We start from the raw sequence: 23,981 nt of genomic DNA, 5'->3' as shown, positions 1-23,981 counted from the left end.
AAATTGTTGATGAAGTCAAATACACTATTTGTCCTCTTAATAACTTTTAAATCAAAAATTGAGACTTAAGCATATACAATCCATTTCCCAACACTGCCACAAACCTTGGCCCTTCCACCTTCAAGTCCCCACTATCCCCCTCCCCGAGACACACACACACACACTTCTTTATTACTTATAAAGTGAAGTTCAGAAAACTTAACACTTTCAGCCACTCTGGGCAGTAGCATCTAATTAGCATTCCCATTACATGGTTGTTTTGGTGGCAGGGATGCTGCAGCTGGAATGCTATTGTGCTCTATCCCTCTGTTTGGGGACAAACACTGCTGGGGAAGGAACGTGTGAAAAAGCCACACCATAGCGACTGAAAGAGGGAGGCAGTGTTTTCTGTAGGCTTCAAGCTGGGTAGCTGTCATTCACTGCCTCTGCACAGCTAAACAGCTCAAAAAAAGAGAAGACAGAACCACCTTTCAATTTAAAGTCCATTCCTTCTTTTTCTGTCCTTAATTTAGCATTTTGTTTTTGCTTACACTTTTTAAAAATCAATCAAACAAAAATTCTGATGAATTGAAATATATATTTTTGCTCTTTGAATTCATATGAAATCATATGATTTGAATTTATAAAAATATTCTATTACCATCTACAAATGTTACTGATTATTAAATATTCATGGCACTCAATAGTGTTAGTGGGAAAGAGTCCTTGAACACTGTAATATGCCAGTTTCTCTGCAGGAGTATAATTCAACAGGTTCTGTACATTCATAGTCCATTCAACAGCTTGGAAGGCTTAATATGTCATCAAAAACTTTGGTGAAATGTTACATTGTTTAAAAAATGTCAATTAGAAGTGTACATTTATTAGTTTCTTAAGTATTTCAGACAAAGTTTCAGGAAGCAAAATATAATTTGCTGAATCTGAATAATACTACATGTCTTTTAATAATCTTTATCTTCATGATTGTCTGTAATTTTCTTGATCTTGTCATTCAACAAGTTTGAACTTCTGGTAACTAAGGCGCTGCATCAATGCTCAATGATTGTCAATGTTCCATTTGAGGTTTCCTTTTCCTCTTTTGCAATATTCATTCATTTGTACTACAGGCTTCCTTATTCAATTCTGACTGCTCAGACATGGTGAAGATTAGAATTAAGGTGGCACATTATACACAACATTTTTCCTTAAATTGATTTTTATTTTACTACATTAAGATATTAATTAAACAATGTCTTCTTAATGCATTCTGTGTCCTCTGTGTGCTTTCGGAGGCAGTGATGAGTAAAGAGAAATACTAGCAAAATTCTACAAAGTTGTCAACCCCATTAAGAATGAGTGCCTGGATTATAACTTGTCTTTTATTGGAATGTGCCAATCATGTATGAGAGCAGTGGTGTAAAAGATAAGCATAAAATTTTGTGCCTAAGGTAGCCAAAGCTTTCCTTGTTACCAAAATTGGAAAGGCTCTAATCCTTTTTGTAGCTATACTGATCTTCTGAAAATAGTGAGGTGAATTGCACTGAATTCATACCTTTGTGTTTTTTTCCTAAAATGATTTTCATTTTAGTCTTGCAATGAACTTGATAGCACTTGACATAAAATGTGACAGAATTGACATATACTGTAATAGGACATTAATGTGACATAGAGCAGTTTAAATTATCTGCAACATTGCAGTACATTTTAAACACTAGGCTCATATACATGTTTAAAATGAAAATAAACTACAGGTTTTAAAATGTGGCAGATGAAAAGTGAATGTGAACATCAAAGTGGAGAATGTTTATGGTTATGTCAGGATGTTGTTCTTTCTAGTTTATCTCAGTAAATTGTATCCATAAAATGAAATCATTCCAGATATTTCAATGTTATTTTAATTGACTTAATCTCATTTAACATATAGCTTTGTGAACGATAATATTTGATTTACGTATAAACACATATAGTTTTACATTTATACTTGTAAATATATTGTTAATATACATCTGTATTGCTTTGTTTATAAACATTTTATGATTAACTGTTTTATATTGGGTGAGGTTCATTGTGGTTAATCATTCTGTTTGCAAGTAAAATGATCCATCTACTTTCACTGTAAGAGAAAATCAGATTGTGCAATTTCATCATTATTGAAGAGTTTTAGAGGATTTATCTGGAGATATTTACATGAGAGTTGCATTATGTATTTGTATTTTTTGTTTGTTTAACAAGTGCAAATTGTAAGATGAACATTAAGTCATCAAATAAAATTTAATTGAATGAGGGAGTTGGGACTGAATTGTGCAGAAACTTATAAATCCACAAGAGGATTTTTAAAAAGATCTTTGTTGTTTTCATATGTGACTGCAGCCAACAAAGAATAATTTAAAGCATTAAATTTAATTGGCATTCACAAACTGAGAAGCCTAATTAACTCTGTCTATAGTACTGTTGCTTGCTACATGAATCCTTAAAGGGACATTCCAGGTTGGGTTTATAAAATACTATTGCAAGTTTTACTAGATTACGTGTAAATGGTTTCCAAGAAATGTATTTATAAGAATTTGAAATCATGGAACAGCAGTTCTGCACATAGGGATGTCCTCAGCTAATTTTCTATTCTCTGCTCATTTACTTAAGTGATAGAACACACACTGACTTCAGTGTCAAATTGAGTGCTGAATATTATGTTGTAATCCCAACAGACATGCTGATTGTGCAATTTAGCTTCATGAAACTATTCAGCTAAGTCTCGCAAACCAATAGCATGATTTTGGAGGGAAAAAGGTTTATACCAAAATCATACAATATAGCTATGTTGATAAATGTGTATGGAAATGTGAATGTGGTGCATGCCTGAGCCAGGCAAAGCAGGTGGGTCCCAAGTTTGTTCACACTCTGCCTTAGGTCAGCTGTCCTCAGCTGCAGCATAAGTAGAGCAATACAATCACCATCAGTGCCCTGAGCAAAGAACAGAAGAAATATGCCAGCGTTTCTAATGAAAGGGAAGTGCAAGTGGACATTGGCTGCTGACTGAAAGTTGCTTGCTGCATGTGGTCAAATAGCTTGTCATCACTCAAATCACACAAGAGAAATGTTAAAATTACACACCACTTAATAGTCCAACAGGTTTATTTGAAAGTACAAGTTTCCCGGAGCACAGCTCCTTCATCAGAAAGCTTGTACTCTCAAATAAACTTGTTGGTCTATAACCTGGTGTTGTGTGATATTTAACTTTGTCCACCCAGTCCAACACCAGCATCTACACAACAAGAGAAATGGACAATAGTGTGATATAGCACAGGAGTTCTGCAAGTGCAGATCCACGTGGGTCTGTGGATCTAAGCAGGAAAAGGAATTGAGGAAATATCTTTTCCTGTTTTATAATATTCCAAGTTTACTGAAGAATAATAGTAATTATGAAATATTCTATGCTTTATTTGCTGTTATTTATGACTACATTGTTCTTAGCATGAATTATTGCACGTTAAAGAAATTCATTATGTAAAATGCTCCAGGATCCTTTTAGAGACATGATTAGTGCTCAATAACTGCAAGCCTTTGTTCCAGATATATGGACAAGCAGGATCTTAGCTGACAAACTGATAAAGTCTTTGAATATGCAAAAGAGTTAACTGTTTCTGGAAAGTTTATTGTAGACCAGCTGTAGTTATCAAAATTTTAGTAAAATCAGGCTGAAAGCTTTGCTTGCCATAAAACTACCTTTACGTTGTACCAATGAGATCATCTTTGTTTTGAGCTGTTATGTTACTGCATTCTATTAGCAGTTTTATTTAACTGTTTAGGATATTGGCATATTGAATTTTGTGTTTGCGCAAGTATAATTTCTGAAGCAATTGAATTTCCCCAGGGCTTCTCCTGTGTATTCTCTAACTTTAGTGGACAATCTGTGGAAAGTTCCAAAAACAGGAGGAACCTGTGAAGAGGGTTTCCCTTTGAAAATACAACCTCATGTTGTTTTGACTTGGCGGTGACCATTAGCCATTTATAAATTAATCTCACACCAACATGACAGTTGAGATTATGTGCTCAGGTCTGGAATGAGGTTGAAATGCCACAATTTCAGACTCAGAGCCGAGAATTCTGCAAACTGTGGCACGTTGAGGTATCTTACGAGTTCAGACTACCTCACAGTATAATATTCAAACAAAGAAATTATTAGAACAGCAACCAAAACATTTTTAAAAAATGTTCTCAGAGTATTTGTAATACCAGTAAAGCATCATTTATGGTCCATTCCTAATTGCCGAGACGATGGAGTAGGGTTTTCCTTTAATTTGCTGCTGTTTGATCCTCTCAAAGAGAGTATCAGGCAAGGAATTCCACGATTTTGACCCAACAATGATGTAACAACAGAGATGGATTCTAAGGCAGGATGCTATGGGACTGAAAGGGAGGCCAGCAGGTAAAAGTCCTCATAGTCTCACCCAAACCATAATGTTGCTCCCTCATTAAAGAGAGATGACTGGTGGTGAGTTTAACTTGAGAGTCATCATGCCTCAGGCAAGTTACAGAGGTTGAGAAGGAGAGTCCTTCATGGTAACCTCAGCTGGTATAAGAATTGAACCTATGCTGTTGACACCATTTTAAACCAGCTCTCCATTCCATCAAGCTAACAGATAAAAGCTCATAAAATGTTCTTGTTCCTGTCCTTCTTGGCTCTTCAAGTAATGCATTTAGAAGGTGCTGGTTAAAAATATACGGAAACATTACGCAGCTCTGCAAAATCATTCTGAAAAGCTTTGAAGTTCAGCCCAAAACGTCATAACTTTCAAGATTTGGGTGTTGTTGGCCAAACTATCATTTACTGCTCATTCTTAAATGCCCTTAGTTATGCTCTTAAACTGCTCTTTCAGCAATTTTATGCAATTGCATGGCTTTCTTGGTCACTTCAGAGATCAATAAGTGTCAACCAGATTGATTTGAGAATTTAAGATTTGAGGGCTTTACCAGAAAATGACAAGAAGGTTTTATTTCCCTAAAGTGTAATGGAGAACAAGTAGGTTTTTATAGGGTGGTTACTTGTTATTGATACTAGATTTTGAAAACATTTTATTGAAACTGGATTCAGATTCTGAAATTATCATGGCTTGATGTTAATTCATGCTCTGTGTGTTACTAATCTAGTAACATAACCACTGCTCTATAATTTCAATGCCTCATTATATTAAATATAATGATAACACTGACAGAAGCCATTAATTGGTCCAGCAAGCCAAAAAAATGTCTGTGAAGGAAGTGAACATGTCAATGTTAACATGGCAATATGCGTACTAAATAATATTTCCATTCCCATTTGCAATTGTGCCCTAGTTCCACCTCTGCTTTGTTCAATTTCTAGTTGGGGCAATGAACCTCAGTGAAAATATGCTGGCCTCAGATGTGCGCCAAGAAATAATGGGTTCTTTGGAGGATGTAACTAAAGTTCAATTCTTGTGTGGGCAGGTGTAAATGAGAAGGCAAAATACCAGCCTCTCAGAAACTAGTCATTCAGGTTTTGATTAGTTTACAAACAAAAACACAGAAATTGCAGTAAAAACTCAGCAGGTCTGGCAGCATCTGTGGAGAGAAATCAGAGTTAATGTTTCAGACCGAGTGATCCTTCCTCAAAACAGGTTTTGGGGATCTGAAGAAGGATCACTGGACCTGGAACATTAACTCTGATTTCTGTCCACAAATGCTGCCAGACCTGCTGAGCTTTTATATCAATTTTGTTTTTTTGTTTTTAATTTCCAGAATCCACAGTTCTTTTTTAAAATTTGATTCATTTCTGTTGTTATTAGTTCAGCCTCTGGGAGACCAACATCTGTCAGCTGCCTCCCAACCATTAAGGCTCCTTTGTATTTCTTGCCTGCTACTCACACAAGGAACTGGATATAATGGTGTAAATACTGTCAACTTGTGTATCCAGACCTGCATCATCCAAATTAAAACAGCACCAATGCAAAAGCAGCTTTAATAGTTTTATTCAGACATTTTCCCCTTCCCTTTAGGTGAGAATTAAACCCCTGCATCAAACTCTGACTATTCATGATAAAAACATATGTGCAGTGCCCAAGGAACAAAGCAAGATATTTCTAAAATATCTCTGCTGTCTGAGGACTTGCTCAAATTGAGGAAAGATGCATGAATAATATGACTGGAGACCGATTCAGAAAATCCTCCAAATTCTAGTGGAAACTCAGTTGAGTTTGCTTGCAAAATTGAAATGACCATTTTAAAGTGTCATGGTAACAAGTGTACAACAGGGAGACTTTGTCAGCAAAGCCAACCCACACAGTCCCATTCTTAAATGTTTATTAGCCAGCTAGCACCTCAAAAGCATTGTCAGCTCCCTGATATACAGAGCTGAGTTACAGCTTGTAAATGAGAAAGAGAGAATGTTATTGCAAGGACAAGGAGATTCAGTCGTAAAGATGGTTTCGCAAATGTCATGGTACAAGTGAAAGAATTGAACTTGCACACACCAGTTCTACTAAGCAATTTTGAATTCTTGGTATAGTGTTGTAGTATATATTGGTCCAATTTGTTTATTTGACACTGTATTAATGTTACAGGTATTGTATATGTTACATGTTAATATTGGGGGCTTGTGGTGGCATCAGAGAGGTTGCAATCCCCCCCCCTCAACACACACACATGAAACCAATTTGGGTTTAGCCAGCTTTTCTATCTGTATTTATTCAAAATAGGCTGGAAAAAAACATATTTCTATACCTTTTACTTCCCAAAGGAGAATACGTTATATTGCGCTAATGTGAATGGTAATGCAATATTGAGGAATGTCATTATAGTTGTGCTGTGTCAATTTGACAAAATCTGAACTTTGTTTTCACCCTTCAGTTCTTTAATCGTATTTGTTTTATTTCATTTGGAAGACTGAACTTAAGGAAATCTATCATTAGGTAAAGTGTAATGCTGGTTACTCAGAATTAATAGAGCAAATTGTGAAGACAAGCTATATAAACTTGGCTTTAATTTTGTTAAATTTAGAAGGCTTAAGAGAGGGGATCTAATGGACGTATTCAGAATGATCAAGGCTTTCTGAAGGAAAGATATAGAGAATCTATTTCTTCAGGTGAGAAAATCCAGGATAAATAAGCATAATCTTAAAATTAGACCCAAGGTACTGAGCTGTGAGATCAGGAAGCACTTCATCATACAACGAATAAAGGAAATCAAGAACTAATTTCTTTGAGAGGTTGTGTGTGATGCAACAATTCAAGTGTTCTAGACTGAGACTGATACATTTTTGTTAGGTAAGGTTTCTCAGTTGTATTGAGGAAAGGCAAGAAATTACAGTTCAGGTACAAATTATAATCTAATGAATAAAATGATAGCACAGACTTGAAGGAAGAATGGATTAGTGGTGCTGGAAGAGCACAACAGTTCAGGCAGCATCCAAGTAGCTTCGAAATCGACGTTTCGGGCAAAAGCCCTTCATCAGGAATAAAGCTTTATTCCTGATGAAGGGCTTTTGCCCGAAACGTCGATTTCGAAGCTACTTGGATGCTGCCTGAACTGCTGTGCTCTTCCAGCACCACTAATCCAGAATCTGGTTTCCAGCATCTGCAGTCATTGTTTTTACCTCGTTGTTTTTACCACCTTGAAGGAAGAATGGCCTACACCACTTCCTATATTCTGTGGTTTATTCTCTCAGTGCAGAGAGCTGTGATATGAGTTCTGGCCAAACCTGTTTCCTCTTTATTTGGTTACAGTAAACTCTGCATGCTTATGACAACACATACAACCATTTTAATATTTAAATGTGTAACTAATACAATGAAAGAAAGAATTTCCGCTTTATAAACTTCAATTAAGGTACATGGCTGCATATTGTGAGCCAGGTTTGACATGGCATTGAAAGTACACCCCATGTGATGTTAAACAAAATCAGTCTAAGGCTCCCATTTACATTAATTTTCCTTAAAGTCAGCTGGTCTGTGCATAGTGTTAACACTGTAAATATAATATTACCAGGATTGGTATAAGCTTCATAACTTGCAGTATGAAAATGTCCTTATGTAAATCTCACAAAATAGATTTTGAATAAAATTATGTTCTCCTATTTTTGTCTCACCATTCCTCTCCTCAACTGATTGCTAGATAGATAAGATCTTAATGACATCATTAAATGTTCTCTCAGTACCCTGATATATAACGTGGTTGTTTGCTTGATTTTAAGTCAGGAGTCCTTGATTTCAGATATAAGAAATAAGAACTGCCTCTTTTTAGCTTTGCTTACTTTAGTTTCATGATTCTTCCTGTACAGAGTTGAATATGAAATAAATTTATAGAATCTAACAGTGCTATAGTAAAATAAGTCATTTGGCAGGTCAGAATTAGGTAAGATGTGGTGAAAAGACTCACTCGACCTCACAAAGAGAAACTCTCCATGAAACTTGATGAAACTGACACGAAGAAAAAATAATGTGGTTGAGCTAGCCCTATGGGGTATGTGCTTTCTGCATAGTGTATAGTGGGTGAATGCACATGGACGTGTCAAATATTGGCATAGGAACAAGATAGGCCATGGTGTTGTTTAAGGAGAAAAGCTTCACATGTGAGACATGCAGAGCATGGTAGAGTTTGGGGGCATACTTTGGTAGAGGGGATTATGAGAGGCCATAGATTGTGTTTGCAAGGTACACTTTGGCTTAAGGGGCATAAGGAGCCAGGGCAATTGTTTAGGGAGGCATACCTTGGTATAGGGGTGGCCAAGATGAGGATCTTTTAAATTTACCTTTCAAAAGATTTATTTGTGCAGACTATGGTGTATAACTCCTCTGAAATTCTGACGCTTTAAAATCTTGCTTGACTTCATGAAAGTTATGAGGATGTAGGTCATACCTAACTCCACAATGAAACCTGGAGGTCTGGAGTTCCAGGCGCTAGCTGGTGATCTGAATCAGCCTAGAGCCTTAAAAAGGCACTCCCAAAAAAATCCAGGAATGGAATTAGAATCCTGGAATTGGATCTTGGCCACCATTTGTAACGAGCTCCCAAATCAATTAGGCTCAGCAGATATCTGGTCCTTAGAAAAGAATCTGATTCAGCTGGGTTTCTGAAAACTGAACTTAAGCTTCGCAAACCACAATGTTTGGGCAAACTGAAACTGATTGAGGAAGGATCACTTGACCCAAAATGTTAACTTTGATGTCTCTCCACCGATGCTGCCAGACCTTCTGGGCATCTCCAGCAATTTCTGTTTTTGTTTCTGATTTTCAGCATCAGCAGTTAATTTGGTTTTTAATAAACAAAACTACATGCATCATTCTTTATATGGAATATGGGTGATGCTTAATCTCAGATTGAATGCTCTGAGGGAAGAGAAAAGAAGTTTGCCTATTTAGAAACTAATGCCTATTTTAAAACTAATGGAAGAATCTACAGTGCTCTTCCTTGTGTCTTGTGGCAAAAGAACCAAGGAGGTTAGGTTGGGAACAACATTGGACTGAGGCACCTACAATCAAGATATGGTAATGCAAGTTTTCCTTTGACGATATAGCTGGACCTAAAGCCAGTTAAACATAGTTTCTTGAGTACTGTGGCATACTTATGGTTGCTTTTCTATAAAATAAATTACTTTAAGGTAGGATAAGAATATTCTTGATGGAATAAACTTAATTGCCTGGCATATGTGGGTACGAACAATATTGTTAAAGCAATCATATTTTCTTTGTTTATTCCATAACAAGTCACCAACTTTATTATATAATTAAATGTTAAATCACATGACATTTCAATTTTATTAAAATGAGGTGTTTGGATTTCTCTATGAATGTTAATGTAACTGGATTATAACAAAAATCAATTCCCTTTGAAAACTACTATTGAATCTACTTCCACTTCCAGGTCATGCAACCAAGGTCATGATATCTTATTAGGTAAAAATAAATCTGATCTCTTTTCTTTTGTTTTTACTTTAATTCTGTGCCCACTGGCTACTGAATCATGCAGCACCAGTAACAGTTTGTGTTTAGGAACTGTTTTGCAGCCAAATATGAATGGTCAGAATATTTATGTTAAAGTTCTGCTCATTCTAGTTTGCAATTATACCATGATCCTATTGTCATCTCAGATTATTGATTTGAACAAGTCACCCATTTGAAGAGTTATTGTCACATGATCCCTCTGAAGGAGAGGTGAGAATTGTGCCACTTTCTAAGTCACACCTTTTTTTGTCTGCAATGTTATAAATCAGTGTATCTTAAGTGAAGCCAGGAGATTTGCTAACAGAGGTAGATAATCAAACTACAAAATAAGGTTGGTTCCATCAGCAGATAATTATTACTGTTAAGGTAGTTACAGTAAGAATCTATCCCCGTTAAAAATAACACAATTTGTTTGAATGTATTTAATGACATCGCAGATTTCTTCTTGTTATCAATACAAACCTTATCGCCCTGACCTATGGGGAAATTGCAGGAGTAAAACATCCCTCTTTAATTTACATTATATAATGCAATTAGCCCTTGTAACAATCCCATACATCACTGAAACCAAACTAATTCCCCAAGGAAAGGCTATAATTGACACAAATCAGTTTTGGATTGCCATCGGACCAAAAATGTGACAGTTCCAAACTTTTCTCGATTAATATTATCACTTCGTCTTCTGATCTGCTTCTATAGTTCTGTAGCTTTTTGTCTGCACTGCAAATTATTCTCTAGCCGAGACGCTTGACAGGCAGTGTGCTAAAATGCCTCTATCAATGACAATTGATCGTCAGGAGCTGAATGCAGTGACCAGCTAGTTTGTCACTCTTGTGAAGTTTTATTTTTCTCCTTATGGGTATCTGTCCCTAATGACTGCAACTGGGAAAGCACTGATGCAACTTTAAAAATCTGTTTTTGGGATGTCAGTGTCGCTGGCAAGGCCAACATTTATTGGCTTTTGGTATTGCCCCTGAGAATGTGGTGATCAGCCATCTTACTGAACTGCTATATGTGGCAAGAGGTTTGCTGACAGTGCGGTTTGGGAGAGATTTCTAGGATTTTGATCAAGCAACATGAATGAATGACAATATAGTTCCAGTAAGGATGGTGAGTGATCTGGAAGGGAATTTGCCAGTAGAGATATTGCTATGGGTGCAACAATGACCCCGCACAGTTCCATCCATGAGGATATCCAGGTCCCTATTGGCAAAGGGCGTGTCAATTTCACTCTGTCCCACATGTATGGGGAAATTGTCTGGAATCAAGAAGGATAACTGCAGACTGCCAATGCCTGATTGACTGCATGGCTAGGCTTGGAAGATGGCAATGGTGCTAGGAATCCCAGAATGTCTGGGCAGTGGCCAATAATTCTACTTGTATTGCGTGGGAGAAGATAACAAGTGGTGCACAGTGCATAAAAAATGAGGCAAGTTAGGGAAGACAGTGTGAAAAAACTGTGGTGGCCTTTGTCTGTCTAGATGGTAGTGGTCGTGGATTTGGAAGGTGCTGGTGATTTGCTCATTGCAAATCAGAATGAGCAGAATTTTATCATGAATATTCTGACCATTCAATGGTGAAATGCTGCAGTAGCATCTTATAGATGGTACACACAGCTGCAATAACAGCTTTGAAAGGAAAGCTCTGTGTTTGGGTAATTAGGATGGTGATAGATTGACAAAGTTTGTGAGGTTCTCCACAACCATTTCGATTAATTTCCCTATTTTAACTTGTTCTCCCACAGATTTGTGTTTTTGATCCTTGAAGTTCTCCACTAGTTTAAATATTAGCAATAAAAATACTCATCAGCTGATGTGAGAACAGAATTTGGTTAAGTGTTAGATGAGACTAAAAACTTGTCTGACATATTGCAAATATTTCAATGTATTTTTACCTTGAAGTTGCTTTGAATTGTAATTCATTTTTCCAAAGTTGTAAAACTCATTTTAAGACTATGAAAAGAAAGAAAGTTCTGAAATTCTGTCACTGCTGAGAGCCTCTGGCAATAGAACTTTGATAGGCAATGCTGAGAGAAATCTTAAGAATTTCGAGAGAATGAAAAATATTTTCTTGATGGACAAGACTATTGAGCGATTGAATGGATAAGATGGCTTGGGAAATCTGTGATTTCAGGGACCAAACCATTGAAATGTTTCTAAGGACATTAGAATGCAGTTTGTGCCTGAGATGGACCGTCAGGTTGTGGGGGTGAAGGGGGTTTCTTAGTGCAAGATGCAGGGAGGTGATGAAACCTAATGCCCAGGACATTGGCTGTACCCACTAATCTGTAAAGTCAGTGTCAAACCTGCTACAGCTGTTTTCAGAAGTCACAACAGAATTAAATATCAATCAGGCCATTACTTAGCTGCCGTGAGGGTTTCTGTACCTTTAAAGGCAAAGATTCCCTCTACAAGAACAGTTATTCAATCAAAGAGCCAGCAGTCCTTTTGTCCCAGTAGCACCACTGGGAGTATTGGCCACTGCTCCCAATAGAGCTGCATTAGAATGCAGCAGGGTTTGGACTAGCAGTCACGGAGGAAGACAAATAAGTAGGTCAGGCTTATTGCAGCTATTCAAGGAGGAGCCAGTGATGCCTTTCAAAGGGGTGGGTTTTGCCACTGAGGGGATCCTCTGGGGGTCATAGGGTGCATCTTTTGGTAAAGCATTCAAGAAATGGATAACTTTACTGGAGCACTTGCCATGCAGTGTACAGCAGGCCCTGACCTCACTACCACTGGTAGAATACCAGCAGAATGATGACATTATATGGCCTCCTGTCTTAGACAATTCCTCATGGTAGAGAATTACTTACTTCCACACTAAAAGTGAACTCTCAGATAACTGAACAGTCTACTGCACGATTGACTGTTTCTGGTACAGGAGGGGTTTATAGGTGGTTGTGCTCCTTTGCCTGTCACTGCTTAACTTTAAGTTGCTATTGGCACTGAGGCTGAATGTGCATTGATCCTTTCCAGATGCTATCCCTCCACTTTGAACTTTCTTAGGCCAAGGTGTCCTAGGTGTTGATCAGTGTTACATGTTTTTTAAACTTTGAGAGTGTCTTTGAAGTGTTTCCTTTGCCCTGCTGGGGCTCACTTGCTGTGTCAATGCTCTCATTAGAGTGTTTGTTTTGCAAGTCTTGTACCAGGCATGTGGATGGTGTCACAAGCCCGGTATAACTGACTGAGTTTGGCTGATGTTTGATGCTGGGGATGTTGGCTTGAGTGGGAATGCTGACAATGATGCTTTTATTTTGCCCTTTGGATTTTCAAGATCTTGCACTGGGAGCACTGGTAGCACTTCTCCCAGGTTTTGAGGTGCCTGCTGTAAAACGCCACATCTCTCAGCCATATAGGAGGGTTGGTATTGTTACTACTTGATGTACCATTGGCCTGCTGCCAGCTTTGATTTCCTGGTCATCAAACACTCTTCCTCAGGAGACACTGCTCTGGTGTGCTGAAAGTGGTTTTAAATCTCATTTTTGATGTCCGCCCTTATTGTCAATGTGGTTCCAATGTATGGAAAGTGGTCAATGTTACTCCAAGGCCTCATCGTGGATATTGATGACTGGTGCTGGACGTGAAAGTGCGGTTGGGGGCACTGCGGTGTGGCATGGCTATTGGTGGAGGACTTTAATTTTACAAATTCTTAGTGCAAGGGCCATGTGTTCGGAAACCTCAGTTATTTGGCTGATTAGCAGTGTCAGTGCCTATGTCATCATGAGAGTCAGGTTAGCGATGGGTATTCTGCCCTTGTTTTCCTTCATGATTCCATAACACTGCTTACTTCTAACCCTACTTTTAAAATTCAGTCATGGGATGTGGGCATTGATGGCTGGACCAACATTTTATTGCCTGTCCCTAGTTGCCCATAAGAAGGTAGAGGTGAGCCACCTTCTTCCACCACTGATGTCCATGTACTGCTGTGCTGTTAGGGAGGAAATTCCAAGATTTTGACACAACAACACTGAAGAAGTGACGATATATTTCCAAGTCAGAATTGTGGGGGGCTTGAAGAGGAACTTGCAGATAGCGGTGATGTTCGCATTTATCGGTTGTCCTTGTTCCTGGTGGTGGTCTTGAATTTAGAGCTGCTAAGTTTGTTTGGTGAATTCAGCAGTGCATCTTGTAGATGATGCACATTGATGTTACAGAATGTCAGTGGTGGAGAGAATGGACATTTGTGGATGTGGTGCCAATCAAACAGGCTGCTTTGTCCTGTATGGTGCCAAGCTTTTTGAGTGTTTTTGGAGCAAATGGGGAATGTTCCATCAGACTCCTGATTTGTGCCTTGTGGATGGTGGATAGGTTTTGGGAAGTCAAGATGTGAGTTACTTGCTGCAGGATTCTAGCCTCTGACCTGCTCTTGTAGTCTCTGTATTTATATGGCAAGTCAAGATTGGTTTCTGGTAATGGTAATCCCTAGGATATTGCTAGTGGGAGGTTCAGTGATGGTAACGTCTTTGAATATCAAGTGATGATATCGCCTGGGGTACGGAGAGTGGTAATTAAATCCTGCACAAAGTCTCCTGGCGTCATCTTATGGAGCAGGGGTTAATACCTTAGTTTTTCCTAATTGGCTGTGTAAACTCTCCTCTAGGTTTTCATCCTTCCTTAAATTGTTTTACAGCAATCATAGAAGGTGGCTGCATTATATAACAAATAAGATCCTCTCCTATCTTAATACCTCCAGCCTCATACTTTAAGCTAAAATTATGCTAAAAAACTAAATCAGGGCGAAGGCTTCTTGTCACACCAGATTGATGAAAATCTTACTTTACAAAAGGTTTGTGCTATTTATACTATAATTTATTGCAACTAGATTCCGTTTTTTATTAAATATGTAAGAAGGGTTCTTTAGATGTAGCCCATCTCTTCTGATAGGCATGCCATAAATACCTGTGTTCGTTCCTCTAGAGTATTAGAAACAGTTAACAGAAAATAAATTTTGAAAACTCCATTGAATTTTATGGAAATGTCAAATATTGACTTAATATTGCTAAGGAAGTCATTGAGCTCTGCTCAGCCAACTTATATTCCTGTTAGATATAGGTTGTTTTTACATGATACATTTTTACACTCTGAAGCGTAAATACAGTCTAAACCAGGAGAAAAAACCTTTGTCATCAATGTACATTCATTTATCAATGAGAATGGGAGGAACATAATGGGCTGCTGAAGGCAGAAGCAGACAAGTCTGATCCACATATCGAAGATTGGTTTGAAGCAGCAACAGCTTGACAACAACCTTAACTTCTCATATAAATGTGACCTAAACACTCAGGAATCCAGATTGCACAGAGTTGAGAAAAAATTTTTATAGCACGGTGGAAAATTAAAAACCTCATTCTGGATCTGCAATGGGTGCTGTGCATGGATCAAACCTAACATCAGTTAAATGAAGTGAAAATTGTATTCTTGTCTTGATAGAGATGAAAATGGATTTCTGCTGATGAAATTGATATACTTGTCACTTTTTAAAATGCTGTTAGCAATTTGCTTCACCAACAAAAGTGCAAATTCCATATGATAGTAGACTCGCGATCTGAGCAATCAATAAAAGCTTCAATAATGTCTGCTTCATTACACTTATAATAAAAGGCTATAGATTCACACAACATAAACGTAAGCACATGTTGGGATGTTTCGAGGGCATGTTTCGGTCGACTCTAGTACAACATTGCCACCTTGAGGCACAGTGCAGTGATGTTTGTAGCTATCCTAATGCAATTCCAGATGGAAACAGCAGGGAGAATTGCCTGATCCTGAATGTCCAGGGAATGTGGCTTTCTAGCCAGGAGGGTGGGATCACAGAATTAACTCTACTGAGCCCAGAAAGGACTGTTAACAAAAAGGGCGAGTGTACAATTAATATTCATTATCATAAGGAATAAGTTACTCACTTACTTCAAGATGAATAACAACCTCAGCTAATATAACTACTAAGAGTGAAGAATGCAGTAAAAGTACTAAGCCATTCTGTCCCTTGTCCCTATCAATTGAAACATGGTTGATCAACACATCTCTATATAGCACTGCATCCCATACCTAATAGTTGCTAATCAAGAAGTTGAATCTCTTGTCTAGAGGAAGAAGGAGGCTTATGTAAAGATGAGACTTGAAGGTTCAGCTAGGGCACTTGAGATATACAAGTTATCCAGGAAGGGCCTAAAGAGAGAACTAAGAAGAGCTAGGAGAGGACATGAGAAGTATTTGGCAGGTAGGATCAAGGAAAACCCTAAAGATTTCTATAGGTATGTCAGGAATAAAAGAATGACTAGAGTAAGATTAGGGCCAGTCAAGGACAGTAATGGGAAGTTGTGAGTGAAGTCCGAGGAGTTAGGAGAGGCGGTAAATGAATATTTTTTGTCAGTATTCACATTAGAAAAAGACAATATTGTTGAGGAGAATACTGAGATATACGGTATTAGACTTGACAGGATTGAGGTTCATAAGGAGGAGGTGTTGCAATTCTGGAAAGTGTGAAAATAGTTAATTCCCCTGGACCGGATGGGATCTATCCTAGGATTCTCTGGGAAAACAGGGAGGAGATTGCAGAGCCCTTTGCTTTAAATCTTTATGTCATCTTTGTCTACAGGAATAGTACCAGAAGACTGGAGGATAGCAAATGTTGTCTCCTTGTTCAAGAAGGGGAGTAGAGACAAGCCTGGTAATTATAGACCAGTGAGCCTTACTTCGGTTGTGGGTAAAGAGTTGGAATGGATTATAAGAGATAAGATTTATAATAATCTAGAAAGGAATCATTTGATTAGGGATAGCCAACATGGTTTTGTGAAGGGTAGGTTGTGCCTCACAAACCTTATTATTAAGTTCTTTGAGAAAGTGACCAAACAGGTGAATGAGGGTAAAGCGGTTGATATGGTGCATATGGATTTCAGTAAAGCTTTTGACAAGGTTCCCCTCGGTAGGCTATTGCAGGAAATAAACAGGCATGGGATTAAGGGTGATTTAGCGGTTTGGATCAGAAATTGGCTCGTTGTTAGAAGACAGAGGGTGGTGGTTGATGGGAAATGTTCATCCTGGAGTTCAGTTATTAGTGGTGTACTGCAAGGATGAGGGTATAGAGAATGGGTTAGTAAATTTCTGGATGACACTGAGTTGTGGACAATGCGGAATGGTGTTGCGGGTTGCAGAAGGACATGGATAAGCTGCAGAGCTGGGCTGAGAGGTGGCAAATTGTCTTTAGTGTGGAAAAGTGTGAGGTGATTTACTTTGGAAGGAGTAACAGAAACAGAGAGTACTGGCTAATGGTAAGATTCTTGGCAGTGTGGATGAGCAGAGAGATCTCTGTGTCCATGTGCATAAATCCCTGAAAGTTGCCACCCAGGTTGATAGGGTTGTTAAGAAGGCATACAGTGTGTTAGGGTTTACTGATAGAGGGAATAAATTTCAAAGCCATGAGGTCATGTTGCAGCTGTACAAAACTCCAGGGTGGCTGCACTTGGAGTATTGTGTGCAGTTCTGGTCGCTGCATTATAAGAAGGATGTGAAAGCATTGAAAAGGGTGCAGAGGAGATTTACCATGATGTTGCCTGGTATGGAGAGAAGGTCTTATGAGGAAAGGCTGAGGGACTTGAGGTTGTTTTCGATAGAGAGAAGGTTGAGAGGTGACTTAACAGGGACATGCAAGATGATCAGAGGATTAGATGGGGTTGACAGTGAGACCCTTTTTCCTCGGATGGTGATGGCTAGCACGATAAATATAGGACAGATGTCAGAGGTTCTTTACTCAGAGAGTAGTAGGGGCGTGGAACACAGTCTGCAACAGTAGTAGACTTGCCAACTTTAAGGGCATTTAAATGGTTATTAAATGAATATATGGGTGATAATGAAATAATATAAGTTAGATAGGCTTCTGATTGGTTTCACAGGTCAGCACAACATGGAGGGCTGAAGGGCCTACACTGCGCTGTAATGCTCAATGTTCTAATTGTGGTTCGTCACATGATATCACTGTAGGGCAAAGTGACGAGGAAGTTCCCAGGACTTGCATCATCCAATATGAAGATTGAACCTGTACTGTTGCCTTATCCTGCACTACACCAGCATCCTAGCCAAGTGAGTTAACCAATCCCTCCCTAATTTCCTTCTCTTTAGGCTATACTCATTTTTTTTTCAATCCTCTAGAGTTTGAATTTCCAAACATTTTCCAAACATAAGGAAGTTACCATTGGTATGAAGTTGTAGTTGCTTCTGGTGATTTTTCAACTTGTGAACCAGAGTTGTCTGCTTCTTCCTCTTTAATCCATGACTTTTCTCTTGTTGTCTTATTGGGAGCGAGTTCCAGATTTCAATTAGACTTTCATGTAAACAAATGCTTTATGATTTGAACTGATAGCCCTTATGTTCATTTGAAGATACCACATAATTTCCAAGCTCATTTCCCTTAATTTTTTGAGCACCACTTTAGAATCATGGTTCTTTAAAGGTCATAATGTTAAATGACATTTTCTAAATTGTTACAAAGTTAGACTACTATGATGAATTAATTTTTATTTTATCATTATTTTCTGTGACACATTAGTTTATAGTAAAAGTGATCAGACTCTGAGTATTAGAGACAAGGGAATTAAAAATAAATTATTTAACAAAATTAAAATTATTTTAATTAGTCGTTATCCCCTTTGCAAATTATTGATCGCAGCTTTTTAAAGGAGAGGATATTCTAGCCCACAGAACTAACGAGATCTGTTTATCAGTGTACCTCCTATCAATCTTCACAGTATGGAACTGTACCTGCAGAATGTTAGGTGTGGCTCAATGGAGTGACAATATTGTAGTCCTTACTCCAACCTGCATTGATTCACTTGTAGCTTTCCTGTTGATTACACATTTTTGACTGATATGGCCATCCAGTGACTTAACTGACTATTGACAGAACTCATTCAAATAGGGAATCTGGGCTTTAGTACACAAGGTACACATGGGTCAAGCTTAGAATCATGTTGTGCCAGCTTTGTAATACAGTTATTTTAAACTTAACATTTGCCTTGCATTCTCTCTGTAGAATCTTCTTCTGTTTCAATTATGCACTATTCACTTTTGCATGAAAAGATGAAATGAATTACATCTTGCAGCAAAATATTCAATTTTTACCAATATTTCAAACAAAGAAATTTGGCTAACATCTTTCCTCACTCTCATGGAGACAATTTAAAATGTAGTAACCCTCACTGCTGTCCAACATTCAGAGGAAATCATTTTGCCCAATTTATTTCTAATAAAATTGTTCATGGTTATAAAAAAAATCTTCTCTGAGGCTTTTCTGTCCCAGTGAGAATAGTCTCAATATCACAAGTGTCCTCTCATAACTTTTACTTCCTATTCCTGGTGAATATATTGCTGTGCACAGTCTACAGATTTAACGTCTTTCTTTAATGGAGTGTCTGAAACTGTTCATAATATTTTAATAATGACCTAAGCACCGTCTTGTACAAATTTATTGATGTCTTTGCTCTTGTACACTCTAAGATTCATATTTCCCTTGGTGATTTTTATAGGTTCCATATTCTGTATTTGTCTGAGGCAGCAAACAGGAAGGTTTACTTAATAAATTCCTTCCAGCTTTCTGATACATTTTCCCAAGGAGTTACAAATGATTTAGTTCAGTGTATTGAATATTTGGAGAGGGAGGCTTTCTAACCCACACATCCATTGGTGGACATGTACTGTAGGATGTCTTTGACAGATGTGTTGAGATTAACTTCATAAATCACAAAATGGGACTATGTATCCTGGGATACATGAATGGTTATGAAATAGCTTCAGAGGAAAAGCTTCATAATGAGCCCTTTCTTTGGATTGCATTGAACAAACTATTAATGAAATGGTGCAATCTTGTAACCCAAACATTTGTGGAACTCAAACTCTCTCACATCTTTGTAAATCTCTAGTTAGGCAGTACTGCTGCCAAGAGTTTGAATTTTATCTGTCTGTAGTTATGTCATTATTGAAGTTTTGTTTGTAATTTCTTCATCATCTCTATACTTCCCAAGGTCCTTTGGTGTATTTGGCTACGTGATCCCTGAGGCCAAGACATTTGAGGGATTTGATGTCTGAAGTACTGACAGTAAATTTTTATGGAAGGTGGTGAGGATCTTTTCCCCTTCTTCAGGCATATCTTTGGTTGTTCCTCTGGAGTCTTCTCCATTCCTTAGCCGAGTGGGAAAACTTGCCAAGGAAGACCGCTACAGTGGCTCCCTCCCCCCCTCCCCCCCCCTATTATTTATAAAGGCCTCTCATAAATATAGGGAAGAATTGGCTGTGTAATTCAGCTTTTTAAACTCCACCATGCTTTAACAAAGTTTACGATGTGCCCAATAACACCTAGTAATTGTAATATATTCATTTTTTTCTGGGTCAAGTGAGAGTTTGTTTGTACACTTATTGTATTAATACCTATTTATTGCTTCAGTTTGCATACCATTGAACCTAGAAAGAGAGATGTGGTTCAAGCTGATGCTTTAAAAGGATTTTTTGTGCTGGGAAAATGATGAATTTAGGATGAATTTAGGGCTTATTCAGCTCTTAACAATGCCAGAGAAGAAAAATGTAGGGTCATCCTGCCTTTTGTGTGCCATCCAGTAAAAGCTAACATTTGAAAAGTCATGAAGGGAACTTTTTACGTGTGAACATCACCTCTGCTCAATTGGTATCACTATTGCATCAGAATTAGAAAGCTATGGTTTCAAGCAGCACATAACCTTCAGGATAGCGTGCAGGATGTGCTACTTCACCAGAGAACATTGGGTGTGAGATGTTTAATCAAAATCCTATCTCTATAGATGGATGCTAAAAATTCTAAAGCATTATATGAACAAGGAAAAGGAACTCTTCTGTTGTTTTAGCAATAATACCTTGTCTAAAGAAAATGACTGAAAGAAAAGATTTCCATGAATATAGTCTTTCATCTCATTGCTATTTGCAGGACTTTCCTGTTTGCAAAATGGCTGCTACTTTCACATTTGTGATAACAACTTTTATTAATTGTCAATTTATGACAATATTTTTTGAGGATGTAAATCTTTGGAACACCCTGAGAGACATGATGAAGAGTTATATCATTAGAAGTTCTTCCTTTACTTTGCTCTAAAATTAAATTAAAGAAATTCTCTGTAGCATTATTGCATCAAGCAACTTTTTTGCGATTAACATAGCCTCTAATTTGGCACAGCTGCTAATGCGGTACAGAAATAAATTAGCAGCTGTAGTGTAAATGGAGATTTAGTGAACCCTATTGACCTCAAGTAAATAAATGTAAGTGCGTATTCTGCCACTAATGTTGAGGATTTGCAATGTGCTTGTTCTATGATGTTGACATTTAGTGTAATAGCCAGTGTTTTAAAGTATATTAACTATATATGTACATGTTGAATAATAAGAGACTGTTAGTTTGCAATAGCAGAATGTACATTTAGTACGAATGCTTTCTACAGGATATGTCCATCATTTCATAAGTCCAATTTATAGCTTTGAATAGATAGGTGCATGAGAAAGAAATAATAGGTTCTTAATGTCTTCTAATTTAGCTCATAGTTGTACAAAATAATAAATAACTGGAAAATATAGCAAAATCTTTTTGATGTTACACAAAACCCTAATATGTGTTATTACTTTCTTTGAATTTACACAGGTATATGTGCTGTCAGATTAGTGCAGAGACTTCGAGTGTGGGAGAGGAGTGGGGGAGGGGTGGGCGGGGTTGTCACAATAATGGAAGTGTGGGTTTGACAGTTCTGCCTGAACAGCTTCAACACCCACAGGTATTATTCATGTGACAACAATCACAAAGCTTCCCCTTGTCAAACCGAGGGGCACACTGACCATAGCGTTCCATCTTCACCTGACATGCCGCCTATTTCGTGACAGCCTTACAGTGCTTTACTCTTGCAGCTGAAACTCCCACACTTCATTTTGAGGGTGGGGTGATGAGTGGACAGAGATATGGTTGATCTTGCAGATTTCCAACTGCTTTTGTCTGCACAGTAGGATAAGAGAAAGACCTTTTGTAGGACATGTGTTTTTTTTGCTGCTTCAATAGTGTTTTCTTTGACTGTCAGGATGAAATATGGATGATAAAATGAATCTTTTTAATCATTCGTAGTCTCTCTATGTTTTATTGGTTTGTGCTCTCTCCTTTCACCCTGTCTGGAGAATGTTAAATATACTATAGTAAAATAGTTCCCCTCCATATTATAGATCTTTAACAGATTACATGCTTTAGAACTGTTGTTTTCTTATGTCTATCAATGTGTACTTGTCCCTTTCTTTATCTTATTCGGTATGTATTTTTGTAGTGCCTAATCCTGTAGTTCACAAAATGTCTTTACGATTAGTTGAAATGTCAGTGAACAAAGAAGTCACAAAATATTTAATCCAACATCACTGATAGTAGTGGAACTTGATGTCAAAAGTAATAAAAGTCAACACAAAACATTCAGCCTTGGTTTTTGAGAATAACAATGCCAATTTTAGACAGAGTTCCTAGCATATTATCAGTCTTAAATCCTATTGTCTGTGAGGAACTTTATTAGGGCTTCAAATAGCATTTAACCCTTTCAATCTGCTGAAAGATAACAGTACCTTTCACCAGATGATGCCAATGAAAATTAATCCGGAAAAATTCAGCCCCCAATATTTTAAAGAACAGATAAAATTACAAACTAAAAAGCAAACATAACTGCTTAAACAATATTAGATTTTGTATCACAATTGTATAAAGTCTACTCCAAATAATTAATCAGCAGATCTGCTTTTATGTATCTTTCACCTTTACATATTCCCTTGAGCCTGAACGACCTGTTTAATCTGAGGTTTATTTTGGAAAATTAAATTTGTGTACGACATGTACTTTAAATTGACACAGTTTAATGAAAGAATGACATGGAATTAGACCCAGACCTTCTGCAAAGAGTTCTGCTTCATGTCACTTCATATTATTTTGAACTTGTTCATGAATCCTAGAGGGAATCAAAGCTTGATCTACTCCCTTCTGAATCTACATAATTCTGTGTGACGGCCCAGTCAAGAGGCGTCTCCCCGTGATATTTAAATCCTCACATAACCAAAAAATGAATTAACCCTTGCAAGGTATTCATTGAAGTATTTACCTCATACAGTTTGGAATGCACTTAATATTATAATATAGTTTTAAAGGAATCCTTTATCAAAAGTCAAGGTCTATTGAAACTTTATGAACAAAATGAGAATTTTTCCATCTCTTGCAGGGAAAGCCCCATTTCCTGCTTCAGCCTCACAACCTCAGCACAAATTCATATCACATTTGTATACAGATCACTGAAGTGGTGTTAGGAAATACTTTGCTCAAAGTTTAAATATTTATGTGTATGTGTAAAATGTATATGTCTATAAATGTACACACTGTGTAACCATTTCAATTTGTAAAAATTCCACAGTATAAAATTGGCTCCCTCTCAGCCATGAATCTTACAGCCTGAAAGATTTGTTTAACTATTATGTTTGTTAAATATCATTAAAAAATTTTGGAGACTCCAAAATCCTTCATGAAATAGCTATGCTGGGCATATTCCATCCTCTATTCCGTGAGGGACAAAAGGCCTTCTGGTTTACCAAAACTAAATTATTACTGTTGCGCATTTTCATCTGCCCTATTAAAACAAATACTTCCATGCTGTAAATGCAGTGGAAATATCAATTGAACTGTATGAACCTTTTGGACTGTTATGTTACAAACCCAAATTAACCATCAAGGTGTTCTAGCACAACTTTAATAATTGACAAAAATTCAATGCTAAGTCGTTGTGTGTGTATGCTCAAATATATGAATCAAATAATTTAGAATCAGTAACTATAATTCATGCTCAGTTTATGAGGCATATCTAGATATTATAATTAATACTAACCCTTAAAATGCGATACCCAACTACAGTATGATGTGCAAAAATATACTTGTATAAAACAGTATTTGGTTGGCACTTATTTTGGGGTAAGATTATTGTTTGTAATGCTTTCCCGTAAATGCTTAGCTTACTTGTATCATATTACT

The 23,981-nt window shown here is 37.4% G+C and overlaps 1 protein-coding gene across 1 annotated transcript in view; it reads left to right on the top strand.

The window, feature by feature from the left end:
• Positions 1 to 23,981, top strand: part of LOC140493745 (doublecortin domain-containing protein 1-like) — a 621,788-nt gene that overhangs the window by 143,427 nt on the left and 454,380 nt on the right. The gene's annotated exons all lie outside the window — the stretch shown is intronic.

The sequence above is a fragment of the Chiloscyllium punctatum genome, chromosome 22, assembly GCF_047496795.1.
Source record: "Chiloscyllium punctatum isolate Juve2018m chromosome 22, sChiPun1.3, whole genome shotgun sequence".
NCBI classification, from domain to species: Eukaryota; Metazoa; Chordata; class Chondrichthyes; order Orectolobiformes; family Hemiscylliidae; genus Chiloscyllium; species Chiloscyllium punctatum.
The sequence above is the reverse complement of the archived record's forward strand: the minus strand, read 5'-3'. Positions and strand labels throughout refer to the sequence as shown.